Here is a 12500-nt window from a genome sequence, read left to right as displayed (position 1 = left end):
TACAAACTGCCTAGAGAACAACACTATCAAACTGCCTGGGGAACAATACTGTACAAACTGCCTAGAGAACAACACTATCAAACTGCCTGGGGAACAATACTGTTTCAAACTGCCTAGAGAACAACACTATCAAACTGCCTGGGGAACAATACTGTACAAACTGCCTGGGGAACAATACTGTTTCAAACTGCCTAGAGAACAACACTATCAAACTGCCTGGAGAACAACACTATCAAACTGCCTGGGGAACAACACTATCAAACTGCCTGGAGAACAACACTATCAAACTGCCTGGGGAACAATACTGTACAAACTGCCTAGAGAACAACACTATCAAACTGCCTGGGGAACAATACTGTACAAACTGCCTAGAGAACAACACTATCAAACTGCCTGGAGAACAACACTATCAAACTGCCTGGGGAACAATACTGTTTCAAACTGCCTAGAGAACAACACTATCAAACTGCCTGGAGAACAACACTATCAAACTGCCTGGGGAACAATACTGTACAAACTGCCTAGAGAACAACACTATCAAACTGCCTGGGGAACAATACTGTACAAACTGCATAGAGAACAACACTATCAAACTGCCTGGGGAACAATACTGTACAAACTGCCTGAACAACACTATCAAACTGCCTGGGGAACAATACTGTACAAACTGCCTAGAGAACAACACTATCAAACTGCCTGGGGAACAATACTGTTTCAAACTGCCTAGAGAACAACACTATCAAACTGCCTGGGGAACAATACTGTACAAACTGCCTGGGGAACAATACTGTTTCAAACTGCCTAGAGAACAACACTATCAAACTGCCTGGAGAACAACACTATCAAACTGCCTGGGGAACAACACTATCAAACTGCCTGGAGAACAACACTATCAAACTGCCTGGAGAACAACACTGTATCAAACTGCCTGGGGAACAACACTGTATCAAACTGCCTGGGGAACAACACTATCAAACTGCCTGGAGAACAACACTGTATCAAACTGCCTGGAGAACCACACTTTATAAAACTGCCTGGGGAACAACACTGAATCAAACTGCCTGGGGAACAACACTATCAAACTGCCTGGAGAACAACACTGTATCAAACTGCCTGGAGAACCACACTTTATAAAACTGCCTGGGGAACAACACTATCAAACTGCCTGGGGAACAACACTGTATCAAACTGCCTGGAGAACCACACTTTATAAAACTGCCTGGGGAACAACACTATCAAACTGCCTAGAGAACAACACTATCAAACTGCCTGGAGAACAACACTATCAAACTGCCTGGAGAACAACACTATCAAACTGGCTGGGGAACAACACTGTATCAAACTGCCTGGAGAACCACACTTTATAAAACTGCCTGGGGAACAACACTATCAAACTGCCTAGAGAACAACACTATCAAACTGCCTGGGGAACAATACTGTACAAACTGCCTGGAGAACAACACTATCAAACTGCCTGGAGAACAACACTATCAAACTGCCTGGGGAACAACACTGTATCAAACTGCCTGGAGAACAACACTATCAAGCTGCCTGGAGAACCACACTTTATAAAACTTCCTGGGAAACAATACTGAATCAAACTGCCTGGGGAACAACACTGTATCAAACTGCCTGGAGAACAACACTGTATCAAACTGCCTGGAGATCAACACTGTATCAAACTGCCTGGAGAACAACACTGTATCAAACTGCCTGGAGAACAATACTGTATCAAACTGCCTGGAGAACAACACTATCAAACTGCCTGGGGAACAACACTGTATCAAACTGCCTGGGGAACAACACTATCAAACTGCCTGGAGAACCACACTTTATAAAACTGCCTGGGAAACAACACTGAATCAAACTGCCTGGAGAACCACACTTTATAAAACTGCCTGGGGAACAACACTATCAAACTGCCTGGGGATCAACACTGTATCAAACTGCCTGGAGATCAACACTGTATCAAACTGCCTGGAGAACAATACTGAGTCAAACTGCCTGGGGAACAATACTATCAAACTGCCTGGAGATCAACACTGAATCAAACTGCCTGGAGAACAACACTATCAAACTGCCTGGGAAACAACACTATCAAACTGCCTGGAGAACAACACTATCAAACTGCCTGGAGAACAATACAATACACCCACCCACACACACCCACACCCACCCACACACACACACACACACACACACACACACACACACACACACACACACACACACACACACACACACACACACACACACACACACACAGATGCTACATGTTCATGTATTTAAATGTATGTTCACATTAAATTATTTTGTCTGTAATGTATTTTTCGTTATGTGTCACACCCCAGTAAGACTAGATGTGTCGGACCCCAGTAAGATAAGATGTGTCACACCCCAGTAAGACTAGATGTGTCGGACCCCAGTAAAACTAGATGTGTCGGACCCCAGTAAGATAAGATGTGTCACACCCCAGTAAGACTAGATGTGTCGGACCCCAGTAAGATAAGATGTGTCGGACCCCAGTAAGATAAGATGTGTCGGACCCCAGTAAGACTAGATGTGTCGAACCCCAGTAAGATAAGATGTGTCGGACCCCAGTAAGATAAGATGTGTCGAACCCCAGTAAGATAAGATGTGTCGAACCCCAGTAAGATAAGATGAGTCGAACCCCAGTAAGATAAGATGTGTCGAACCCCAGTAAGATAAGATGTGTCGAACCCCAGTAAGACAAGATGTGTCGGACCCCAGTAAGATAAGATGTGTCGGACCCCAGTAAGACTAGATGTGTCGAACCCCAGTAAGATAAGATGTGTCGGACCCCAGTAAGATAAGATGTGTCGAACCCCAGTAAGATAAGATGTGTCGAACCCCAGTAAGATAAGATGAGTCGAACCCCAGTAAGATAAGATGTGTCGAACCCCAGTAAGATAAGATGTGTCGAACCCCAGTAAGACAAGATGTGTTGGACCCCAGTAAGATAAGATGTGTCGAACCCCAGTAAGATAAGATGTGTCAAACCCCATTAAGATAAGATGTGTCGAACCCCAGTAAGACAAGATCTGTCGGACCCCAGTAAGACTAGATGTGTCGAACCCCAGTAAGACTAGATGTGTCAGACCCCAGTAAGATAACATGTGTCGTACCCCAGTAAGATAAGATGTGTCGGGACCCCAGTAAGATAAGATGTGTCGGACCCCAGTAAGATAAGATGTGTCGCACCCCAGTAAGACTAGATGCGTTGGACCTCAGTAAGATAAGATGTGTCGGACCCCAGTAAGATAAGATGTATCGAACCCCAGTAATATAAGATGTGTCACACCCCAGTAAGACTAGATGTGTCGAACCCCAGTAAGATAAAATGTGTCACACCCCACTAAGATAAGATGTGTCGGAACCCAGTAAGACTAGATGTGTCGAACCCCAGTAAGATAAGATGTGTCACACCCCAGTAAGATAAGATGTGTCGAACCCCAGTAAGATAAGATGTGTCGAACCCCAGTAAGATAAGATGTGTCGAACCCCAGTAAGATAAGATGTGTCGGACCCCAGTAAGACAAGATGTGTCGAACCCCAGTAAGATAAGATGTGTCGAACCCCAGTAAGATAAGATGTGTCGAACCCCAGTAAGATAAGATGTGTCGGACCCCAGTAAGACTAGATGTTGCCATTGGCGTCGGCTAATGGGGATCCTAATAAATAAATAAAAACACCACCTCCATCAGCTACAGGGAGATGACAGAGGAGCTACAGGGAGATGACAGAGGAGCTACAGGGAGATGACAGAGGAGATACAGGGAGATGACAGAGGAGATACAGGGAGATGACAGAGGAGATACAGGGAGGTGACAGAGGAGATACAGGGAGATTACAGAGGAGATACAGGGAGATGACAGAGGAGATACAGGGAGATGACAGAGGAGATACAGGGAGATTACAGAGGAGCTACAGGGAGATGACAGAGGAGATACAGGGAGATTACAGATGAGCTACAGGGAGATGACAGAGGAGATACAGGGAGATGACAGAGGAGCTACAGGGAGATGACAGAGGAGATACAGGGAGATGACAGAGGAGCTACAGGGAGATGACAGAGGAGATACAGGGAGATTACAGAGGAGATAAGGAGGAGATACAGGGAGATGAGAGAGGAGATACAGGGAGATGACAGAGGAGATACAGGGAGATGGCAGAGGAGATACAGGGAGATGAGAGAGGAGCTACAGGGAGATGACAGATGAGATACAGGGAGATAGCGGAGATACAGGGAGATGACAGAGGAGCTACAGGGAGATGAGAGAGGAGATACAGGGAGATGGCAGAGGAGATACAGGGAGATGACAGAGGAGCTACAGGGAGATGACAGAGGAGATACAGGGAGATAGAAGAGATAAGGAGGAGATACAAGGAGATGACAGAGGAGATACAGGGAGAGGACAGATGAGATACAGGGAGATGACAGAGGAGATACAGGGAGATGACAGAGGTAATACAGGGAGATTAAAGAGGAGATACAGGGAGAGGTTACTATGTTAATCCAAACCGTATCATTTATTTATAGACACTGTGAAACTTGGTTATTTTCTTAGATGTAATTGGCATGAATTTAATATATTTTAAGCACTGCATAGGGAGAAGTAGTGCACTATATAGGGAATAGGGTGCCATTTTGGACATAACACAGTGTTGTCTTCTCTGTTGTCTATCCTTCCCTCCTCTGCCATCATTCTAACACCGGATAAAACTGAGAAATGTTTGACTAACTGAGCAATGAGCCGGACATCGATTCAAACTTTTAAATCAGACATTGATTTGACATTTTCATCCAAAATAACCATTAAGTTAACAGACAGTTGATAAGTGATACTGTTTCGGTCCTGGTGTCACGACTTCCGCCGAAGTTGGTCCCTCTCCATGTTCGGGCGGCGTTGGGTGGTCGACGTCACCGATCTTCTATTCACCACCGACCTCCTAGTCACCACCGACCTCCTAGTCATCACCGACCTTCTAGTCATCACCGACCTTCTAGTCATCACCAACCTTCTAGTCACCACCGACCTCCTAGTCATCACCGACCTTCTAGTCATCACCGACCTTCTAGTCATCACCAACCTCCTAGTCACCACCGACCTTCTAGTCATCACCGACCTTCTAGTCATCACCGACCTCCTAGTCACCACCGACCTTCTAGTCACCACCGACCTTCTAGTCATCACCGACCTCCTAGTCACCACCGACCTTCTAGTCACCACCGACCTTCTAGTCACCACCGACCTTCTAGTCACCACCGACCTTCTAGTCACCACCGACCTTCTAGTCACCACCGACCTTCTAGTCATCACCGACCTTCTAGTCATCACCAACCTTCTAGTCATCACCAACCTTCTAGTAACCACCGACCTTCTAGTCATCACCGACCTTCTAGTAACCACCGACCTTCTAGTCATCACCGACCTTCTAGTAACCACCGACCTTCTAGTCATCACCAACCTTCTAGTAACCACCGACCTTCTAGTCATCACCGACCTTCTAGTAACCACCGACCTTCTAGTCACCACCGACCTTCTAGTCACCACCGACCTTCTAGTAACCACCGACCTTCTAGTCACCACCGACCTTCTATTCATCACCGACCTTCTAGTCATCACCAACCTTCTAGTCATCACCAACCTTCTAGTAACCACCGACCTTCTAGTCATCACCGACCTTCTAGTAACCACCGACCTTCTAGTCACCACCAACCTTCTAGTCACCACCGACCTTCTAGTCACCACCGACCTTCTAGTCACCACCGACCTTCTAGTCATCACCGACCTTCTAGTCACCACCGACCTTCTAGTCATCACCAACCTTCTAGTCACCACCGACCTTCTAGTAACCACCGACCTTCTAGTCATCACCAACCTTCTAGTCACCACCGACCTTCTAGTAACCACCGACCTTCTAGTCACCACCGACCTTCTATTCATCACCGACCTTCTAGTCATCACCAACCTTCTAGTCATCACCAACCTTCTAGTAACCACCGACCTTCTAGTCATCACCGACCTTCTAGTAACCACCGACCTTCTAGTCACCACCGACCTTCTAGTCACCACCGACCTTCTAGTCACCACCGACCTTCTAGTCACCACCGACCTTCTAGTCATCACCGACCTTCTAGTCATCACCGACCTTCTAGTCACCACCGACCTTCTAGTCATCACCAACCTTCTAGTAACCACCGACCTTCTAGTAACCACCGACCTTCTAGTCACCACCGACCTTCTATTCATCACCGACCTTCTAGTCACCACCGACCTTCTATTCATCACCGACCTTCTAGTCACCACCGACCTTCTATTCATCACCGACCTTCTAGTCATCACCAACCTTCTAGTCACCACCGACCTTCTAGTAACCACCGACCTTCTAGTCACCACCGACCTTCTATTCATCACCGACCTTCTAGTCACCACCGACCTTCTATTCATCACCGACCTTCTAGTCACCACCGACCTTCTAGTCACCACCGACCTTCTAGTAACCACCGACCTTCTAGTCACCACCGACCTTCTATTCATCACCGACCTTCTAGTCACCACCGACCTTCTATTCATCACCGACCTTCTAGTCACCACCGACATTCTAGTCATCACCAACCTTCTAGTCACCACCGACCTCCTAGTCATCACCGACCTTCTAGTCACCACCGACCTTCTATTCATCACCGACCTCCTAGTCACCACCGACCTTCTATTCATCACCGACCTTCTAGTCACCACCGACATTCTAGTCATCACCGACCTTCTAGTCACCACCGACCTTCTATTCATCACCGACCTCCTAGTCACCACCGACCTTCTATTCATCACGACCTTCTAGTCACCACCGACCTTCTATTCATCACCGACCTTCTAGTCACCACCGACATTCTAGTCATCACCAACCTTCTAGTCACCACCGACCTCCTAGTCATCACCGACCTTCTAGTAACCACCGACCTTCTAGTCATCACCGACCTTCTAGTCACCACCGACCTTCTATTCATCACCGACCTTCTAGTCATCACCGACCTTCTAGTAACCACCGACCTTCTAGTCACCACCAACCTCCTAGTCACCACCGACCTTCTAGTCACCACCAACCTTCTAGTCACCACCAACCTTCTAGTCATCACCGACCTTCTAGTCACCACCAACCTTCTAGTCATCACCAACCTTCTAGTAACCACCGACCTCCTAGTCACCACCGACCTTCTAGTAACCACCGACCTTCTAGTCACCACCAACCTTCTAGTCACCACCAACCTTCTAGTCATCACCGACCTTCTAGTCACCACCAACCTTCTAGTCATCACCAACCTTCTAGTAACCACCGACCTCCTAGTCACCACCGACCTTCTAGTAACCACCGACCTTCTAGTCACCACCAACCTTCTAGTCACCACCGACCTTCTATTCATCACCGACCTTCTAGTCATCACCGACCTTCTAGTCACCACCAACCTTCTAGTCATCACCGACCTTCTAGTAACCACCGACCTCCTAGTCACCACCAACCTTCTAGTCATCACCGACCTTCTAGTCACCACCAACCTTCTAGTCACCACCAACCTTCTAGTCATCACCGACCTTCTAGTAACCACCGACCTCCTAGTCACCACCAACCTTCTAGTCATCACCAACCTTCTAGTCACCACCGACCTTCTAGTCACCTCCGACCTTCTAGTCACCACCGACCTTCTAGTCACCACCAACCTTCTAGTCATCACCAACCTTCTAGTCACCACCGACCTTCTAGTCACCTCCTATCCCTGTTTCATTTTCCTTTTTGTTTTGTCCTCATTGTACACACCTGGTTTCCATTCCATAATCAGTGTTCCTTATTTAACCCTCTGGCTTTCCCTTTTGTTTTGTACGTGATTGTCGTTGTCAAGTGGTTTCATTTATGTGCTCTGGATATTTATGTTTATCCTTGTTGGAACATTGTTGATATTGAGGAAAGCTCAGATTATTTTACTCATACCTGCGTCCTGCACCTGACTCTGCCTTATCCATTCACCTGGAACGCTGACACCTGGATCATAGGGACACATCAACTGGGGAGATATGTCTCCATTGCCGACCGCTTTCTATATTCTAGCGTCTCTATGTATCTCTGTGTCTGAGGGATGTCAAAGAGCAGACATCTGGCTCTGTGTGAAGCACCGTGGGTTGGCTGGAGGGTTAATGCTGATGTTATGGGCTAGCAGCATAACTTCTCTGTGTCACTGCAGCGAGGTAGGAAGATCTTGGAGCCCTCGTGGAGATGAGTGTGTTTGTACACACTGAACACAGCCTGCAGTCTGAGTCTGACTGGGAATGATAATGAGACAGTGAGACACGCACACACACACGCACACGCACGCAGGCACGCACGCACGCATACACACACACACACACACACACACACACACACACACACACACACACACACACACACACACACACACACACACACACACACACACACACACACACACACACACACACACACACACACACACACACACACACACACACACACACACACACACACACACACACACACACACACACACACACACACACACACACACACACACACGCATACACACACACTTCCTCTCTCTCACCCAAACACAACCCATCCAACAGTTACCAAGTGAGATCTGCTACAACATTAAAAAGCCATTAGCAGTATCATTACGAGGTACAGCTGGCACGGGTAGTGTCCAGTGTAGAGCCTCTGGCCCTCCGGCAACAACAGACAAGGTGTTTATCCTGTTCATGCACACTGCTCTGGTCTGTCTGTTCTCCTGTGGTAAGATCAGCCAACTCCAAACTCTGTGTGTGTGTGTCTATCATCTATTTTCTATCATCATTCTATCTTCTATTATCATCTATCTTCTATCTTCTATCATCTATCATCATCTATCTTCTATCATCTATCATCTATCTTATATCTTCTATCATATGTCATCTTCTATCTTCTATCTTCTATCATCTATCGTCTATCATCTATTATCATCTATCTTCTACCATCTATCTTCTATCATCTATTATCATCTATCATCTATTATCTTCTATCATCTATCATCTATCTTCTATCATCTATTATCATCTATCTTCTATCATCTATCATCTTCTATCTTCTATCATATGACATCTTCTATCTTCTATCATCTATCATCATCTATCGTCTATCATCTATCTTCTATCATCATCTATCTTCTATCTTCTATCATCTATCTTCTATCATCTATCATCTATCATCTATCATCTATCTTCTATCATCTATCTTCTATCTTCTATCATCTATCATCTATCATCTATCTTCTATCATCTATCATCTATCATCTATCACCTATCATCTATTATCTATCTTCTATCATCTATCTTCTATCATCTATCATCTATCTTCTATCATCTATTATCATCTATCTTCTATCATCTATTATCATCTATCTTCTATCTTCTATCATCTATTATCATCTATCATCTATCTTCTATCATCTATTATCATCTATCTTCTATCATCTATCATCTTCTATCTTCTATCATATGACATCTTCTATCTTCTATCATCTATCATCATCTATCGTCTATCATCTATCTTCTATCATCATCTATCTTCTATCTTCTATCATCTATCTTCTATCATCTATCATCTATCATCTATCTTCTATCATCTATCTTCTATCTTCTATCATCTATCATCTATCATCTATCTTCTATCATCTATCATCTATCACCTATCATCTATTATCTATCTTCTATCATCTATCTTCTATCATCTATCATCTATCTTCTATCATCTATTATCATCTATCTTCTATCTTCTATCATCTATCTTACATTTACATTTACATTTAAGTCATTTAGCAGATCTTATTTATCAGATTTATCTATCTTCTATCATCTATCGTCTATCATCTATCATCTATCTTCTATCATATGTCATCTTCTATCATCTATCATCATCTATCTTCTATCTTCTATCATCTATTATCATCTATCTTCTATCATCTATCATCTATTATCATCTATCTTCTATCTTCTATCATCTATTATCATCTATCTTCTATCATCTATCATCTATTATCATCTATCTTCTATCTTCTATCTTCTATTATCATCTATCTTCTATCTTCTATCATCTATCATCATTCTATCTTCTATTATCATCTATCTTCTATCTTCTATTATCATCTATCTTCTATCATCTATCATCTATCTTCTATCATCTATCATCCATCTTCTATCTTCTATCATCTATTATCATCTATCTTCTATCTTCTATCATCTATTATCATCTATCTTCTATCATCTATCATCTATTTATCATCTATCTTCTATTATCTATCTATCTATCTATCTATCTATCTATCTATCTATCTATCTATCTATCTATCTATCTATCTATCTATCTATCTATCTATCATCTGTCTTCTCAGAATTGTGTTGTTGTTGTTTATTGTTGTTGGTACTTTTCTCTGTTTAATTACCAGCTCCTACAGAACAACACCAGCTTGTTTATTGCATCTATGTTTCTGTTTTCATGCACTGAAACCCCCTCCCAAATAGCACCTTATTCCCTACATATTTACCTATTTCTGACCATGTCCCATAAGGGTATATGTAGGGAAATGAGTGATATTTTGGGTCCATAGCTCGTTCAGTGTGTCTGGAACAAACCAGCACGGCGGTCCCCAGAGAGAGAGAGTTAGACAACAACAACAGTCTCATTTAGAATAACACTTGAATCCAAGATTTTGGAGGGAGGGAGGGAGGGAGGGAGGGAGGGAGAGAGAGAGGGTGAGGGTGAGGGTGAGGGAGAGGGTGAGGGTGAGGGTGAGGGTGAGGGAGAGGGTGAGAGAGAGAGAGAGAGAGAGAGAGAGAGAGAGAGAGAGAGAGAGAGAGAGAGAGAGAGAGAGAGGGGAGTGAGATGTTTAAATTGCTTTGGCAATGCTTTGGCTCCCGAGTGGCGCAGCGGTCTAAGGAACTGCATCTCAGTTCACTACAGTCCCTGGTTCGAATCCAGGCTAAATCACTTTTGGCCGTGATTGGGAGTCCCATAGGGCGGCGCACAGTTGGCCCAGCATCGTCCGGGGTAGGCCGTCATTGTAAATAAGAATTTGTTCTTAATAACTGACTTTCCTAGTTAAATAAAGGTTACATTTAAAATAAATAAACAAACACATGTTTCCATGTCAAGTCAGTTAAGACAAAGTCTTATTTTAAATGACAGCCTAGGATCAGTGGGTTAACTGCCTGTTCAGGGGCAGAACGACAGACTTTACAGAGTCAATGTGGAGGCTATATACAGGGGGTACCAGTACAGAGTCAATATGGAGGCTATATACAGGGGGTACCAGTACAGAGTCAATATGGAGGCTATATACAGGGGGTACCAGTACCGAGTCAATATGGAGTCAATATGGAGGCTATATACAGGGGGTACCAGTACAGAGTCAATATGGAGGCTATATACAGGGGGTACCAGTACGGAGTCAATGTGGAGGTTATATACAGGGGGTACCAGTACCGAGTCAATATGGAGTCAATATGGAGGCTATATACAGGGGGTACCAGTACAGAGTCAATGTGGAGGCTATATACAGGGGGTACCAGTACAGAGTCAAGGGGGGTACCAGTACAGGGGGTACCAGTACAGAGTCAATGTGAAGGCTATTTACAGGGGGTACAGAGTCAATGTGGAGGCTATATACAGGGGGTACTGGTATAGAGTCAATGTGGAGGCTATTTACAGGGGGTACTGCGGTTAATCGAGGTAACATGTTAACTAACCCTTCACCTGACCTTAACCCTTTTACCTAACTCCAAAATGAACCCTAACCCCTAGCCTAGCTAACATTAGCCAGCTAGCTGTCATTATATTAGTGATGGTCCAAAATGAACCCTAACCCCTAGCCTAGCTAACGTTAGCCAGCTAGCTGTCATTATATTAGTGATGGTCCAAAATGAACCCTAACCCCTAGCCTAGCTAACGTTAGCCAGCTAGCTGTCATTATATTAGTGATGGTCATATGGACCAGTATCTACCGTGACAGGACTGAGAAAAACAACTTGTGTATTGCTATAGGATCACTGATCACAGTTTGTTAGACTGATTACTGACTGGTTGGAGAGCATGTCATCAGGAATGGTTAGGAATGGGCCCCACCACCACCATTCCTTTCTGTCATCAGAGATAATGCCAAGGCATCACGGAGAATGAGAGGGTGTAATATCAGTAGATATGGAAGACGTCCCAAATGCCACCCTATTCCCCATATAGTGCACTACTTTGATGTGCACCATGTAGGGAATAGGGTGCCACAGCTCTGTTCACATTCAAAATGTTACCTAGATATTTCAACTCTGTGTGGGAAACGTGAATGTCTGGCTGAACGTTTTTATGAGGCTGCTTTGAGCCACAGCTCATAGTTACGTTAAATCTAATCACATCGTTGATTTCGTGACAGCATGATATCGAGA

At 44.5% G+C, this 12500-nt stretch overlaps 1 protein-coding gene across 1 annotated transcript in view; it reads left to right on the top strand.

Annotated features, from left to right (window-relative positions):
• Nucleotides 1–12500, top strand: part of LOC127932611 (copine-8-like) — a 472696-nt gene that overhangs the window by 386332 nt on the left and 73864 nt on the right. The window lies entirely within an intron of this gene.

Source organism: Oncorhynchus keta, chromosome 10 (assembly GCF_023373465.1).
Source record: "Oncorhynchus keta strain PuntledgeMale-10-30-2019 chromosome 10, Oket_V2, whole genome shotgun sequence".
Lineage (NCBI taxonomy): Eukaryota > Metazoa > Chordata > Actinopteri > Salmoniformes > Salmonidae > Oncorhynchus > Oncorhynchus keta.
This window is presented reverse-complemented; position numbering and strand designations above follow the sequence as displayed.